Source organism: Manis javanica, chromosome 16 (assembly GCF_040802235.1).
Source record: "Manis javanica isolate MJ-LG chromosome 16, MJ_LKY, whole genome shotgun sequence".
In the NCBI taxonomy this organism is placed as follows: domain Eukaryota; kingdom Metazoa; phylum Chordata; class Mammalia; order Pholidota; family Manidae; genus Manis; species Manis javanica.
Genome location: NC_133171.1, coordinates 67,565,715 through 67,582,535, shown reverse-complemented (window position 1 = coordinate 67,582,535; position 16,821 = coordinate 67,565,715). Strand labels below are relative to the sequence as shown.

Genomic DNA, 16,821 nt, shown 5'->3' with positions numbered 1-16,821 from the left:
TGAGCATATAGCATGAAGCGTGCTCATGGACTAGACACTCAGAATCTCCAAAATTATCCATCCCAAAGTCAAGCCATGTTATGGGAGTCCCATTGATAGCTGCTAATTGAGGAGGATCAACCGTAAGGAGAAATACTATGAGTTGGCAAAAGTTTTGGTAATGGGCCAGATAGTAAACATTTTAGACTTTGCAGGCTATAGGGTCTCTCTCACAACTACTCAGGTATGCTCTTGTAATGCAAAAGCATCCACAGACTATATGTAAACTAATGAACATTGTTGTGTTTCAGTAAAACTTTCTTTACAAAAAAAGGCCATGTACCAGGTTTGGCCGAAGGCTGCAGTTTGTCAAACTCTTCCTCCACCATATACATTACTGAGAACGATACGAGTAAATGAAAGATGCATGCATTTGCCAAATTACAGACCATGAATTTTGGAGGCAGCATAGGGTAGTAGTTAAGAACAGACTCTGAAACCTGAGTTCAGACCACTTAGTAAGTCTATGACTTGGAGCAATTTTTAAACCACTCTATCCTCACTTTATTTACCTCTAAAATGAGGATGATAACAGGAAGAAGCATGAGCAAACCTTTCCTGGAAGTCCCCCAGAAGGTCTTCTCTGCCAACTCATTGGTCACAGTGGGCCACAGCTCAGTCCCAAGCCACCCATGGGCAAGCGGAGTAGGACCCTCATGGCTGGCTCAGATGGGTTAGGATTTGCCCCTCTTGCTGTGCTGACATTGAGATCAACCTCCTCCAATTCATGGGAGGATCGAGTAGATTCCAAACCAGATTTGAGGCCCTGCCAGTAAGGAAGCAGGTGGACTGAAAGGTGCCTGACAGTCAATGGCAGGATTTTAGAGATACGTGAAGGCCCACCTGATTTTCTCTTTCATCCCCACAATCTTTCCTACCTATCTGCAGAGGACTAAAACACCTTTAAATGACAAGAGGGCTATTATTTCACAAATGCAAATGAAGAGCACAAAAATACGAATGTGGTTGGATAAAGTGTGAGTGGGCTAATTTTCCCTTCGGTTGGGAAGGTCTAGTAAGCAATCTTTTCCTCTTTGGGAGGAGGAAGGATATGAGACACCAGAAAATAGTCGGTACCTAAAGAGGCAGGCAGAACTCTTTACATTCATACACAATAATTATCTTATCTTGTGGCTATTTAAGTATTTATGTCTCACTCACCACTCTAGGAGCCCATTAGAGGCAGGAGACTACAGTCCCTCGCTGCATCCCTGGCAAGCAGTACAAGCTGGCACATACTTCCTGTCTTGCCAAGCTGCTCAGGTGCCCCTCCCCTGCCTTGGTAGGAACTATGATGAGAAAAACTCAGCCTAGTCATGCATCCCAGACATAAGTCTGGCTCCTCCTAGTCTAAATGGTCCCACCCCAGGCTGATTAGGAACCTTTCCTTGGTCCCAGTTCTTGATGACATTTTTGGAGAGGATTTATCCAAACCCCATCTCTGATCAACTCATTCTCTTTGGTTCTAGAAAATACCACGGGGAATATGCATTCACAGCCTATGTAGTAATCTCCATAATGGAGTAACAAAGAACCTACAACATATATATAATATACGAATGCACTTTTAAAGAAAATACAGCACAACCTCATGAATCAACAAAAACCGCAACAGATTCTGCCCCGCACATACGCCTGCCCCTTAAACTTGAGTTACTGCTTCTGTCCTGCACTTTTTAGTTATAGCCTCTCCGTTCCTCTCACTTTTAAGTCCCCAACCAGCATCAAATTCCAGAAGACACTTCCGTTTATCTTTAACCAAATGACCATCTATAGATTAATTTAACATCTATTAACTGTGGTTGTACCACTCTGGTTTTGCTTTGGGTTAAATTTATTATTTCCTTCTACACCTTTTTTCTTAGGTTCACATTCCCTATTTTCTCCACCAATCTTCTCTCCTGAGACTCCTAATCCCCATTGTTCTGTTTTTTGCCAATCACTATCTAGTCTGTTATAAAGGACCATCCACCAAACTCACGCTTCTATCAACATGTAAAAGATAACCTTGTGCCCACAAATACAAAAAAAGCAGTCTCGGACTTGCAAACATCGCACACAAATGGCCAGACTTTATGTACTCTATCCCCCTCATTCCATGACCCACTTCAGCACATATAAGCTAGGAGCTGCAACACGCATAAATTCAGCAAGTGCTTCCAGAAGCTTACCAAATAGAAACCTAATGTTCTTTTTCCTTCAACAGCTGATCTTATTTTGTACCCATGCAAATGAATGCTGATATTTAAATAACTTTAAAGGGCTTCTAAAGTCCACAAAGGAAGCTGACACCCAAATTAAAATTGTATCCTTAGTTCACCCCACTGTGCAAGAGTATTGCAAAATATTTGGTGAAGTTAATTCCCATCTGGCCACCTCCACAATAGCTAACCACAGCAGGAGATATTAGAGAAATGAATTCCAGGCATGCCTTATGATTTATTTTCTGTGTGAATTTAAGCTAAAGCTTTCGCTTTCAATATATATGTGATTTTCAAAAGAGGCTGCAGAAAAAAGTGAATGTAACTGTTTCATTACAGTGTGACAGACCATCTCAGGCTTCTTAGAGTCTGCTGTGGATTTTGTTGATTTACGAGGTTGTGTCATATTTTGCAAATTTTCTTTAATAGTGCATATGTATATTGTAAATATGCTGTAGGTTCTTAGTCACTCCATTACGGAGATTACTGTAGAGGCTGAGAATGTATATTCCCCGTGGTACATTCTAGAACCAAGAAGAAAGAGTTAATCAGAGATGGGGTTTTAGAGCATATTTTAGGGCATGGAAAACAGGGGTAAGAAGGTGAGTTACGGGAATACTAAGTACCAGTCCCTGAGGGAACAATTACAGATAGACCTTGAAGTTGCTTAAGACCTGGCACCGTTGTAGATTTTTGTAATCACCCCAGTAGCTGCCCTAGATTAGCCTAATGCAGTTCTGGGCACATAGAAGATGTACAGTAACCACTTGTTGAAATGAGCTGGAGCCTAAGAGGAAAGGCGGAAGCTCAGTGCACATAAGAGGGGAGGACTAACCCTTTTTCAGAAATGAATTAAATCTCAGTGCTCTGTCTTCTATACTCTTTAGAGTCTTCAGTCTGTTTTCCTAAGGTCAGAGCTTAAGGGGAAGAGGTGGGTTGGGAAAGAAAATTAAGGAAGTGGTTATAAAGATAGTAGCTCACATATACCAGGAACTTACTATGGACTGAATGCCGTGGTGATGCTTCACTAGGACAGCAGGGGGACAAATGGAACTCTGGGCCCATGGGCTTGTAGCTGACCCTACTCTGTAATTAGGAAATTAATTTCTAATATGTCCTCATAGTATTCCAATCTGCCCTGGAATTTTAAAGCAAAGGCATTTTAGCTTGCTTTTATATTTAAAACCTCACAGTGTACCGATAATGAAGGATTTCATTACGCCAATGATTTGAAGACTAGATGGTGATGTATAAAGTAAAAAATTGGCCGAATTTTAGCACAGTCTTGGATATTAATCACAGCAGTCTTGAGAACAACATGTTCCAACTAGCCTACCATTCTCCTCTGGCAGGAAGAAGCAGTGTGCTCAGGGATGAACATGGGAGAAGGACTTGCTCATTCATTTATTCATTCAACACATACTTATTAGGTCTTATTAAACAGCTAAGCACAGAGAAATCAACAATGAATTAAACAGCTCCCTTCTCCCAAAGAGTTTAGGTCTAGAAGGGAACACAGGTAAACCAGTAATGACAATAGAGTGAAAAATTTTTAAGTAGAGGAATTATCTCATTTAAGAGCATGTAAGAGGATCTAATCCAGTCACAGAGAGGGAAAGAAAGAAGAGGAGGGCATCTCAGAGCAAAAACCTGAAGGCTGTGTTGACAAGAAGCCAGGAGCAGGGGCAAGAACTTTCCTGAGAGAGGGAAGGAACGACAGCACAAACATCCCAAGATTGAGGCCGCAGGAAGAAACCAAAGCAATGTGGAGTCACTTGGGGAATCGGAATGTTGCTGTGGGCACTCAGGCCGTATTTCTAAGGCCAATAGGACAATAACCCGTAACCCAAGGCGTCTAAATAATTGAAAAGACTGCCTGAAAGAGTAGGGCCTTGGGCAGATGGAAAACACCTCGGGGAGGGGCGGTTGTGGCCTGTATCTCACTACTTCAGGCTCAATGACTTTCACGTGCACAGAGTTGGCTGAGCGAATCAAATAAAATGCACAGCAAAACTTAACATTTAATGATACGTGTACATGTATAGAAGCTCTGACCTATTTACCATGGAGCTGCATGGTCACTGATCTTAAATAACTATAATCAACAGTCCTTTTATGGAGTTCAGCCCATTTTCTTTTTTCACTCTGTTAGCTGCTAAATACCTATTATCAATGAAATGGCATCAACCGTTCCTCATCTCCTGCCCAAGTGATTACATGTAAATTAAAAGACAAAAATCCAATATCTTACTTCCTGGGATCTGTCCCATCACTGCACAGGCTTCATGTTGGAATAACTTACATGTGAGGGAACCAAACAAGCAACATATAATATGATTAAACTGAAACAGACTATAAGGCACCAAGTAGATGGATTTTGTAATTATAATTGCTTTGGGGAGGAGCATTTTTATGGTGAGACATAGGAAATAACCACAGAGTAAAAGGCTTCTGAGGAAGGCCAGGGAGACGATCCTGATGCATAAGAACAGGAGGGCTTCCCTGGTCATCAATGGGCCTTTGGTTACAGTCATTTCATATCAGGCATTATCTTTTCTTTTGGAAGTGTTTTTCTGCTAATGGGCAGTTGTACCTTTGGCAGTGGAATAAATCACGCAGTTCATAACAATTATGAACAAAAATAACAAATCAATGGTAATGCAATTGGTGAAGCCTTTATTTCAAAGATTGCAATCTCAACAATTGCAAACATGCAAAGAGAAATCTTTGTAATTTGCATGTCAACTTACACGTGTCAACTAATACATGTCAACTAAGCCTGATGAGGCAGATTAGAGCTACATGAGACAAGCTCTGGAGGGACTGCAGAGCACAGGGCCCAGACCAAAACCAGGGCAGGCTTCCTCCCACCACCCCTAGCTATGGGCTTCATCTTACCCTCCTGGCAGGAGAGGGGCATGGGATGACTTGTTAGCAGAACAGCTCTGTGGCCATGTCTGAACATCATTTCACGTTTGCTGTGCATCTCCCTGCATATGGCAGGCTGGCATTTTCAGTCTTCTCCACCCCTTTTGATCCTTTCCACCCTGTGGTGATCTGAAGTTATGCTCTGAATGGCAATCAACAGCAGCAAGAAAATATTTTTCTTGTCTTTTTAATCATTTTAGCTAAAAGTGTGGACCACAGACCAGCAACACTGGCATCACATTGGTGCTTGTTATAAATGTAGAATCTCAGGCCTGATCTCAGACCTGATTTTAACATGACACCAGGTGGTTCCTCTACTATGGATGAGCCACTCTAAAGAATCTGCAGCACCTTATGGGACTCTCCAAGGCCACCATCCTCCAAAATGGAGCCAGGAATAATGCAGTCTTCACGACCTGCATGGCAAAGGGTACCTGCAAGATGGAGCCAGGACACTGGGGGGGAGAGAAGTGGGGGAAAAAGGGAGAAATGGGGGGAAGAATATGAAGGGCCTCCCAGAGCACACTGAGACCAATTCTGGTCACCTGACAGGTGACTCTGTGGGTTAAGCAACATTCTGTACCTGTGGATACTTCTTTATTTGTTATCTGCCTCTTGTAGAAATGCGCTGCCCCTGTGTGTGCCAATTTATGGTATTATGAGGCATGATGACTTATCTCTCAAGTTTTCTGAGGGCAATTTAGCCTTGTTTAAAAATGGTCATTCAGCAGTAAGAGCCCATCACTGACTCATGGCTCCCTGCTACTGCAGGACCCAAGCCGTCTACAATGTTTGCCCTAAAACTATCTGGAGGAGTTTCACAAGAGAGATGCACGTGCACAGGCTGTTATCACGTGGCATCTGTAGGGCCTCATGACCGCTGCAAGACCTGTAGAGCCACTTTCCTAGAGACAGAGGGGTCATGTTGAACACAACCACCACTGGCTGGGCTCCACTGTTCCGGGAGGTCCTGTGGCTCCTGCTGACGGCCTCTTCCCACCATCACTAGAGCTGCAGTTAGGTGAGGAGGGTATACGTATGTTGGACAGTTATCAAACCTCTCATATGATGGCTTACAAAATTTTCAGTTTTTACCCCAAATCCCTCCCTGCATCGGATTCAGGGAATCTATCTCCATTGGACCCAATGTGGGGAGATAGATCCCTTACAGCGAGACTGATTGATTTAGACTGAGTTGATGCATTCTTTCCTTAGTTCCCATGCAGATAGTCTTCTGATGGGGACTCCTTACCTGTCACAAATGCTCAGACACTCCTTAATCCAAGTGATTCTATAAAACTGAAGCTGAAGTTGGGATTCACACTATCTACAAACTGTATTAGAGGCCAATTCATTCCACAGCATGGATGCAGCTTTTCCAATTGAAGTATTTTTAAGATGCACTAAAATTTTTTAAAGGCTTCAGGGAATTTCAAAGAGCTTCCCATTGTTATCACATTCAAATCTTCTCTTTATTATGCACATGCGTCCAGTGACTCAGCCTGCTTCCCTATCCTAGTGGCAGCCAGCAGCCCCTTTGTCCCTTCGTGCTCTCTTTCTCCTAAGACTGACCACCCAAAGAGAATTAGTTTCACAAAAATTCCAAGTTCTTCTTGTACCTGGAAACTAACCTACAGACCACCTACATTTTAAGAATTTTATTGTCTATCCCTTTAGGAAACAGCTCTCTTGGAAAATAAAAACTAAAAGCATGGGGAGTTCTAATATATAACCTAACAATGTTTTCACCCTTTTTTCTCCTGGTTAGTAAGAATGGTAATAATAGCAACAATGGAGATTTATTGTGCACTTACCACATATTAATTTCTCACTAACATTCCCTACACTAAACACCCCAGTGGAAGTACTCTGTGATTATCCCCATTTTGCAAAGGAGAAAACTGAGGCGCATAGAGATTAAATCCTTGCCTAACATCACGCAGCAGGTAAGTGACAGATCTTGAGTTGGGTTGTTACTTTCATACTGTAACGCTTTTCTTTCTGTCTTTCTCCTGAAATATCTGGCAGCTCTAATAAATTTCTTTCCCTGTTTCTATTCATCAGAGTTGTGCTCAATAAAATCCTTACCATCCACTCCCACCCTCTTCAGCTTCTAGCAGGGGGTCTCTGTTGAGACCAACATAGTGTCCCATGAGATGCTGATACATCTTTCATTAAAAAAAGAGTTTTGTGTTAAATACATTTGGGAAGCACTGGGTTAAACAAAGTCTGAGAGATTTCCTTTCTGATGGCAGCTATTGTACATATGTGTGATGACAGAAAAAATATTTTTAAAAATTTTCTGAGCCCTTACTTACTCTTTGCAGAGCACCAGTGACCAAGAGAACCATACTTCTCAAACTTCAAAATGCAGACACGTAAGAGCTGGGAGCTTGTTAAAATGAAGACTGGCTCAGCGGGTCTGGGGTAGGGCTGAGATGCTGCATTTAACAAGCTCCCGGATGCTGCTGATGCTGTCAGTCTGAGGACCTCACTCTCAATGGTGAGAACACAGTTTGGCCAATGCTACTGTCAGGAGTTATGCCAGCAAAAGGCTCATACTATGGAACCTCAACCAGGAGATGCAGTTGAGTAAGAACAGGTGTTCCCTTGTCTCAGTGGGGCACTTTGCATCTTTGAGGCCCTCCATGGAATGAGGTGAATGAGGGGCTCCTCGTTAACCCCTTCTGGATAATTCTCCACTACCCCTCAGCTGCTGTTTAGAAGAGATCCCTGAGTATATGCCCCCTAGGGGCCAGCTGGTGCCATGGCCAGCATTTTCAGCATGGACCTCAGAGGGGCCTATTGGGTGAGTGGCCTCCCTTGTAAACTGGCTCCTGACAGAATGTAGCCCAGCTTGGATGGGCTGCCCCCCAGGCCATAGCCCTGCATCCATAACCCTGCCTCACCCTCCTGAGGGGAGCCACAGCCCCCTTAAGAGTCATCAAATGGCTGCTTCCTGCTGGACCAGGCCCCTCCAGTCAGCTGAACTGGGCCAAAGCAGATTTCCTTCAGAGCCAACCAGCACAATACAATTTTAGGGGCAAGTGGAGCCCTTGCCTGACCCAGTCCCCCACTTACTGCTGTTTCCTTCCCCTGCTACCTGCTGGTCTTTTGTGCAGGACACACAAGAACCGGATGACGTCCTCCCCTCTGGCTTGGTGACTGCTTTTCTAGGAAGGGGTATGTAAGTCTTTCTTCTGTCTACGCCAGCACATGTCTCACAAACCCTGCTTTTGGGGAGCTCCCAGAGGGGTGTGGTTTCTCATCAGCAAATCTCTGCAAGGAGCTCTGAATAAGCCAGGGAAAAGAGAGCCAGGCAGCCGGCAGGCCTACAGGTCCCTCCACTCCTGCTCCAGCTCTGAACAGCTCTGTGGCCGAGGCCAAGCCACCAAACCTCTCTGAGTCTGTATTGTCGTGGATCATAAAGAACAGCGGTTCCTGTCTTGCCGGGAGGGTATATGGCTGACCACAGGCCTGGGTGCAAAGCAGGAATGGTATCCAGCTACCACAGTCCTGCTTTTCACCTTGGTTGCATTTGCAGAGAAGACAGAGAGGAAACTGAGGCTGACCCCACTGACCTTGCTGCGTCCCTCCCCTGCATGGCACCTATCTCCCCTGCATATCACCCATTCTCCCCTACCTGTCACCTGTCCTTCCTCCCTGTCACCTGTCCTCCCCTGCCTCTCACCTGTCCTCCCCTGCATGTCATTTGTCCTCCACTGCCTGTCACCTGTCCTCCCCTGCATGTCATTTGTCCTCCCCTGCCTGTCATCTGTCTTCCCCTGCCTATCACCTATCCTCCCCTGCATGTCATCTGTCCTCCACTGCCTGTCACCTGTCCTCCCATTCACATCATCTGTCCTAACCTGCATGTAACCTGTCCTCCACTGCCTGTCACCTGTCCTCCCTGCACATCACTTGTACTCCCCTGTATGTCACCTGTCCTCCCCTGTCTGTCACCTGTCCTCCCTCCCTGTCACCTGTCCTCCCCTGCCTGTCACCTGCCTTCCCCAATCTGACGCCTGGCTTTGGGCCTCGGGCGCCACTGCTGTCCACTTTCTACAGGCATTGTCTGGCCACCTCCTTCCCTTTGGCCCAAGTACCCCCAACACACCACACACACACACGCACACATGCACGCACACATGCATGCACACGCACACACCGCCCTACCTACACACTGCGCTCACATACACGTGCACACACACACATGTACACACAGAATTGCCTACATTATTTCTACCTGTTAACCATGGAAATTTGAACATAACGTGTCAGAAAGCTCATAAATAGCAGTAATGTAGTTTTCTCCTGGTTTCAAATCCTAATTCCAAAATTTCATGTGAGAGCATTAATGAAAAATAATCAATCACATGATCAAATTGAAACCAAATGTGTTGACTTGAAGAAGGCTAGCCCCCAGCTTCTCTGACCACACTGAGAACAGCGTCATATAAGTTACATTTCACCTTCCATCTTCCCTGCTCCTCTCCCTGACTCGTCATTTTCCTTCTGGCTTCTGTGTTTGGGCAGAGGAAACACAGCTACCTGTCTACAGAAAATCTGTCCGAAGTTCTTCCACCATATCCACAAAAGGAGGGCAGGAGGAAACCAGGAAGAAAACGCCAAGCTGATTTTACTGAAGTTGTGCCACTCAGAATTTGAAGATTTGAGTTTTAGATCCATATCATATCGGCCACATACTAGCTGGGAGATTCAGAAAATTTGCTTAATCTCTCTGAGCATCAGTTTACTCATTCAACAAAGGGGGATAATAATACCTAACTGACAGGGCTTTTGTAAAGAAAACAATGAAATAATATTTCTAAAAGTACTTGAAATTGCCTGGCACAGATTATATATTATTTATGAAAGTCCTTTGTAATCTTTAAGATAGATATATGTATATATGTGTGTGTGTGTATAAAACTTTAAAATATATTTTATGTAAAAACATAAATATACACTTATACATTGAAACAAATTTTTTTTTTGAGAGGGCATCTCTCATATTTATTGATCAAATGGTTGTTAACAACAATAAAATTCTGTATAGGGGACTCAATGCTCAATGCACAATCATTAATCCATCTCAAGCCTAATTCTCATCAGTCTCCAATCTTCTGAAGCATAACGAACAAGTTCTTACATGGTGAACAAATTCTTACATAGTGAATAAGTTCTTACATGGTGAACAGTACAAGGGCAGTCATCACAGAAACTTTCAGTTTTGATCACGCATTATGAACTATAAACAATCAGGTCAAATATGAATATTTGTTTGATTTTTATACTTGATTTATATGTGGATCCCACATTTCTCCCTTTATTGTTCTTATTATTTTTATTTTTAATAAAATGCTGAAGTGGTAGGTAGATGCAAGATAAAGGTAGAAACCATAGTTTAGTGTTGTAAGAGAGCAATTGTAGATGATCAGGTGTATATCTGTAGACTATGTGTTAATCCAAGCTAGACAAGGGCATTAAAACATCCACGGATGCAGAAGATTTCTCTCAAAACAGGGGGGGTGAGGTTCTAAGCTTCACCACTGTTGATCCCCAATTTCTCACCTGATGGCCCCCCTGCGACTGTGCCTGTCTTAGGTTGTTCCTCCCTTGAGGAATCTTACCCGTCTCTGGCTAACCAGTCATCTTCCAGGGCCATACAGGGAGATGTAAAGTTGGTAAGTGAGAGAGAAGCCATATTGTTTGAAAAGGTTAGCTTTTTACTTCTTTGCAGATTTATGCCCTGTGGCTTCGATGCCCAGCATTTGTCTTGAGGTATCTTTACCACTTGGAGGAATTATGATACTTGGTAAATTCGATATGAGGCACGAATTCTATTTAAGGGTTGTAATTAGGAAGGAAGAAGAAAAGCTATAGAAGTAGCAGATGGAAGAAAACATGGGAGGATTGATTATTTCTTTGACATATCTTCTTGTAGAGTAACTTAAGCATGTATAGGTTTTAAACTACTAACTAAATTGCACACACACATTAACATAATAGGAATACAGTTACATAACCAAAGCAGATCTATAATTACCAGCCATCTCCAGTGAAGCCACGAAAACTACTTAGGCACCCTAGGCATTTGTGAAAATTTGTCTATGATATGATGGATATTGTCCAACTGTACTTGAACAGTCAGAGAAATCAGATAAATTGAAACAACCCATTCCTGGCAACTGTTCACATCCCATATGTTCTTTTAACAGTAGATAGTCTGTAGTTGTAAGATTTTGGAGCGCTACAACTTGCACTTCTCCTAATTCTTGGTTGAGTTCCAACAGTATAGATCCAGTCAAATTTGTTGTTTTACTGTATGCACAGGCCAGCTTAGATATCTCCTTCTTCATTCCAATGGCAAGTCCAGGAAACGGTGGGATGGATGCAGCTACAACTGCAGCATCACCTGGATCTTTGTGGAGGTTCTTTGATGATCATCTTCTGGTATGAGTCTTCCAGAGAGTGCTGATGTTGGAAGTTCTTCTTCATATCGTATCTTAGTTTATTTTCTGGGTAGCCAAATTAGGCTTTGATCTTCTGTATAAACACAAATAGACCCTTTGCCCACACTTTGATACGCCCTTTATACCATTGTGTAGAACTCATTGGAGGTCACCACACAGGAACTGCTTTTTTTTTTTTTTTTTTTTTTGAGAGGGCATCTCTCATATTTATTGATCAAATGGTTGTTAACAACAATAAAATTCAGTACAGGGGGGTCAATGCTCAATGTACAATCATTAATCCATCTCAAGCCTAATTCTCGTCAGTCTCCAATCTTCTGAAGCATAACGAACAAGTTCTTACATGGTGAACGAATTCTTACAGAGTGAATAAATTCTTACATGGTGAACAGTACAAGGGCATTCATCACAGAAACTTTCGGTTTTGATCATGCAATATGACCTATAAACCATCAGGTCAAATATGAATATTCATTTGATTTTTGTACTTGATTTATACGTTGATCCCACATTTCTCCTATTATTATTATTATTTTTATTTTTAATAAAATGCTGAAGTGGTAGGTAGATGCAAGATAAAGGTAGAAAACATAGTTTAGTGCTGTAAGAAGGCAAATGTAGATGATCAGATGATCAGGTGTGTGCCTATGGACTAAGTATTAATCCAGGCTAGACAAGGGCAGCAAGACATCCACGGATGCAGAAGATTTCTCTCAAAGCAGGGGGGGTGAGGTTCTGAGCCTCACCTCTGTTGATCCCCAAATTCTCACCTGATGGCCCCCCTGCGACTGTGCCTGTCTTAGGTTGTTCCTCCCTTGAGGAATCTTACCCGTCTCTGGCTAACCAGTCATCTTCCGGGGCCATACAGGGAAATGTAAAGTTGGTAAGTGAGAGAGAAGCCATATTGTTTGCAAAGGTTAGCTTTTTACTTCTTTGCAGATTTATGCCCTGTGGCTTCTATGCCCAGCACTTGTCTCGAGGTATCTTTACCACCTGGAGGAATTATGATACTCGGTAAATTCGATATGAGGCATGAATTCTATTTAAGGTTTGTAATTAGGAAGGAAGAAGAAAAGCTATAGATGTAGCATATGAAGGAAACTTGGGAGGATTGATTATTTCTTTGACATATCTTCTTGTATAGTACCTTAAGTATGTATAGGTTTTAAACTACTAACTAATTTGCACACACATATTAACATAATAGGAATACGGTGACATAAACAAAGCAAATCTATAATTACCAGCCATCTCCAGTGAAGCCAAGAAAACCATTTAGGCACCCTAGGCATTTGTGAAAATTTATCTATGATATGATGGATATTTTCCAACTGTACTTGAACCATCAGACAAATTAAAGCAGCCCATTTCTGGGGTCTGTTCACATCCCATATGTTCTTTTAACCATAGATAGTCTATAGTCATGAGATTTTGGGGTGCTACAACTTGCACCCCTCCCAACTCCTGGTTGAGTTCCAACAGTACAGATCCAGTCAAATTCGTTGTCTCACTGTATGCACATGCCAGCCTAGACATCTCCCTCCTCCTTCTTATGGCAAGTCCAGGAGACGGTGGGCTGGATGCAGCCACAACCGCAGCATCGTCCGGATCCCTGTGGAGGCTTTTTGATGATCATCCCCCGGCACGAGTCCTCCAGAGAGTGCTGATGCCGGAAGCTCCTCCTCATATCGTATCTTAGTTCATTTTCTGGGTATCCAAGCTAGGCCTTGATCTTCTGCGTAGAAACAAACAGACCCTTTGCCCACACTTTGACATGCCCTCTATACCACTGTGCAGAACTCATTGGAGGTCAGCACACAGTAACTGCTTTTTTTTTTTTTTTTTTAATTAAGAGAAAGGAATATTATCAGAAAAGAGTACCTCCATAGCTGATCATCTGACACCCTTTAAGTGATCAACATTAAGGATATTTAAAGCATGCGTTGATCTTTGATTTACCAATAGTTTTATCCTGTTAAGGAGTAATCCCCCTTTTCTTTCTTTCTTTCTTTTTTTTTTTAAATTTTTAATCTACACTTACCTGAAGAATACTATGTTTACTATGCTCTCCCCTATATCAGGTCCCCCCTAACAACCACATTACGGTTACTGTCCATCAGCTTAGCAAAATGTGGTAGAGTCACTACTTGTCCTCTCTGTGTTGTGCAGCCCACCCTCCCCTTTCTCCCTCCCCCCCATGCATGGTAATCTTAATACCCCCCTTCTTCTTCCCCCCCCTTATCCCTCCCTGCCCACCCATCCTCCCCAGTTCCTTTCCCTTTGGTACCTGTTAGTCCATTTTTAGGTTCTGTAATTCTGCTGCTGTTTTGTTCCTTCAGTTTTTCCTTTGTTCCTATACTCCTCAGATGAGTGAAATCATTTGGTATTTCTCTTTCTCCGCTTGGCTTATTTCACTGAGCATAATACTCTCCAGCTCCATCCATGTTGCTGCAAATGGTTGGATTTTTCCACTTCTTATGGCTGAGTAGTATTCCATTGTGTATATGTACCACATCTTCTTTATCCATTCATCTACAGATGGACATTTAGGTTGCTTCCAATTCTTGGCTATTGTAAATAGTGCTGCGATAAACATAGGAGTGCATCTGTCTTTCTCAAACTTGATTGCTGCGTTCTTAGGGTAAATTCCTAGGAGTGGAATTCCTGGGTCAAATGGTAGGTCTGTTTTGAGCATTTTGATGCACCTCCATACTGCTTTCCACAATGGTTGAACTAATTTACATTCCCACCAGCAGTGTAGGAGGGTTCCCCTTTCTCCACAGCCTCGCCAACATTTGTTGTTGTTTGTCTTTTGGATGGCAGCTATCCTTACTGGTGTGAGGTGATACCTCATTGTAGTTTTAATTTGCATTTCTCTGATAATTAGCGATGTGGAGCATCTTTTCATGTGTCTCTTGGCCATCTGTATTTCTTTTTTGGAGAACTGTCTGTTCAGTTCCTCTGCCCATTTTTTAATTGGGTTATTTGTTTTTTGTTTGTTGAGGCGTGTGAGCTCTTTATATATTCTGGACGTCAAGCCTTTATCAGATCTGTCATTTTCAAATATATTCTCCCATACTGTAGGGTTCCTTTTTGTTCTATTGATGGTGTCTTTCGCTGTACAGAAGCTTTTCAGCTTAATGTAGTCCCACTTGCTCATTTTTGCTGTTGTTTTCCTTGCCCGGGGAGATATGTTCAAGAAGAGATCACTCATGTTTATGTCTAAGAGGTTTTTGCCTATGTTTTTTTCCAAGAGTTTAATGGTTTCGTGACTTACATTCAGGTCTTTGATCCATTTTGAGTTTACCTTTGTATATGGGGTTAGACAATGGTCCAGTTTCATTCTCCTACATGTAGCTGTCCAGTTTTGCCAGCACCATCTATTGAAGAGACTGTCATTTCCCCATTGTATGTCCATGGCTCCTTTATCAAATATTAATTGACCATATATGTTTGGGTTAATTTCTGGAGTCTCTAATCTGTTCCACTGGTCTGTGGCTCTGTTCTTGTGCCAGTACCAAATTGTCCTGATTACTATGGCTTTGTAGTAGAGTTTGAAGTTGGGGAGTGAGATCCCCCCTACTTTATTCTTCTTTCTCAGGATTGCTTTGGCTATTCGGGGTCTTTGGTGTTTCCATATGAGTTTTTGAATTATTTGCTACAGCTCATTGAAGAATGTTGCTGATAATTTGATAGGGATTGCATCAAATCTGTATATTGCTTTGGGCAGGATGGCCATTTTGACGATATTAATTCTTCCTAGCCACAAGCATGGGATGAGTTTCCATTTGTTAATGTCCCCTTTAATTTCTCTTAAGAGTGACTTGTAGTTTTCAGGTATAGGTCTTTCACTTCTTTGGTTAGGTTTATTCCTAGGTATTTTATTCTTTTTGAATTGTGAATGGAATTGTTTTCCTGATTTCTCTTTCTATTAGTTCATTTTTAGTGTATAGGAAAGCTACAGATTTCTGTGTGTTAATTTTGTATCCTGCAACTTTGCTGTATTCCGATATCAGTTCTAGTAGTTTTAGAGTGGAGTCTTTAGGGTTTTTTATGTACAATATCATATCATCTGCAAATAGTGACAGTTTGACTTCTTCTTTACCAATCTGGATTCCTTGTATTTCTTTGTTTTGTCTGATTGCCGTGGCTAGGACTTCTAGTACTATGTTAAATAACAGTGGGGAGAGTGGGCATCCCTGTCTAGTTCCCGATCTCAGAGGAAATGCTTTCAGCTTCTCGCTGTTCAGTATAATGTTGGCTGTGGGTTTATCATTTATGGCGTTTATTATGTTGAGGTACTTGCCCTCTATTCCTATTTTGCTGAGAGTTTTTATCATGAATGGATGTTGAATTTTGTCAAATGCTTTTTCAACATCTATGGAGATGATCATGTGTTTTTTGTCTTTCTTTTTGTTGATGTGGTGGATGATGTTGATGGATTTTCGAATGTTGTATCATCCTTGCATCCCTGGGATGAGTCCCACTTGGTCATGGTGTATGATCCTTTTGATATACTGTTGAAATTTGTTTGCTAATATTTTATTGCGTATTTTTGCATGTACATTCATCAGGGATATTGGTCTGTAATTTTCATTTTTGGTGGGGTCATTTTGGTATTAGGGTGATGTTGGCTTCATAGAATGAGTTTGGGAGTATTCCCTCCTCTTCTATTTTTTGGAACACTTTAAGGAGAATGGGTATTATGTCTTCTCTGTGTGTCTGATAAAATTCCGAGGTGAATCCGTCCGGCCCCGGGGTTTTGTTCTTGGGTAGTTTTTTGATTACTGTTTCAATTTCTTTGCTCGTAATTGGTTTGTTTAACTTGTGTTTCTTCCTTGGTCAGTCTTGGGAGGTTGTATTTTTGAAACTAATTTTTTATACACTCTGACTTCTCTAAGGTTCTAAGTCCACAGTCTCATAATTATTCATACTTTGTAAGGCACAAAATAAATAACAGCATTTTATTTCAACTAAAATTTTGCTTTTCATAACTGAAAACTAATGGCCCTGAAATGACATACGTGGGGATATGCTGCTGGGATGATTCAATTCTCAAATATATTAAAACCCTTCTTTAAAGAAAAAAAACAAAACCTTAAACTAGTGCAACTAGAAACATTCCACAACTAAACATGACTGCTGCTCCTAAAAGCTTTTACAAACAGGTCAGCTAA

General features: G+C 42.0%; 1 long non-coding RNA gene across 1 annotated transcript in view; it reads left to right on the top strand.

Annotated features, from left to right (window-relative positions):
• The window catches only part of LOC140846834 (uncharacterized), a 32,662-nt gene extending 22,748 nt beyond the window's left edge, over positions 1–9,914 (top strand). The window contains exons 2-4 of the long non-coding RNA XR_012126282.1: positions 7,496–7,671; positions 8,291–8,351; positions 9,705–9,914. This is a non-coding gene — a long non-coding RNA (uncharacterized lncRNA). The remainder of the gene's footprint in view (positions 1–7,495; positions 7,672–8,290; positions 8,352–9,704) is intronic.
• Positions 9,915–16,821: the final 6,907 nt, after the last annotated feature.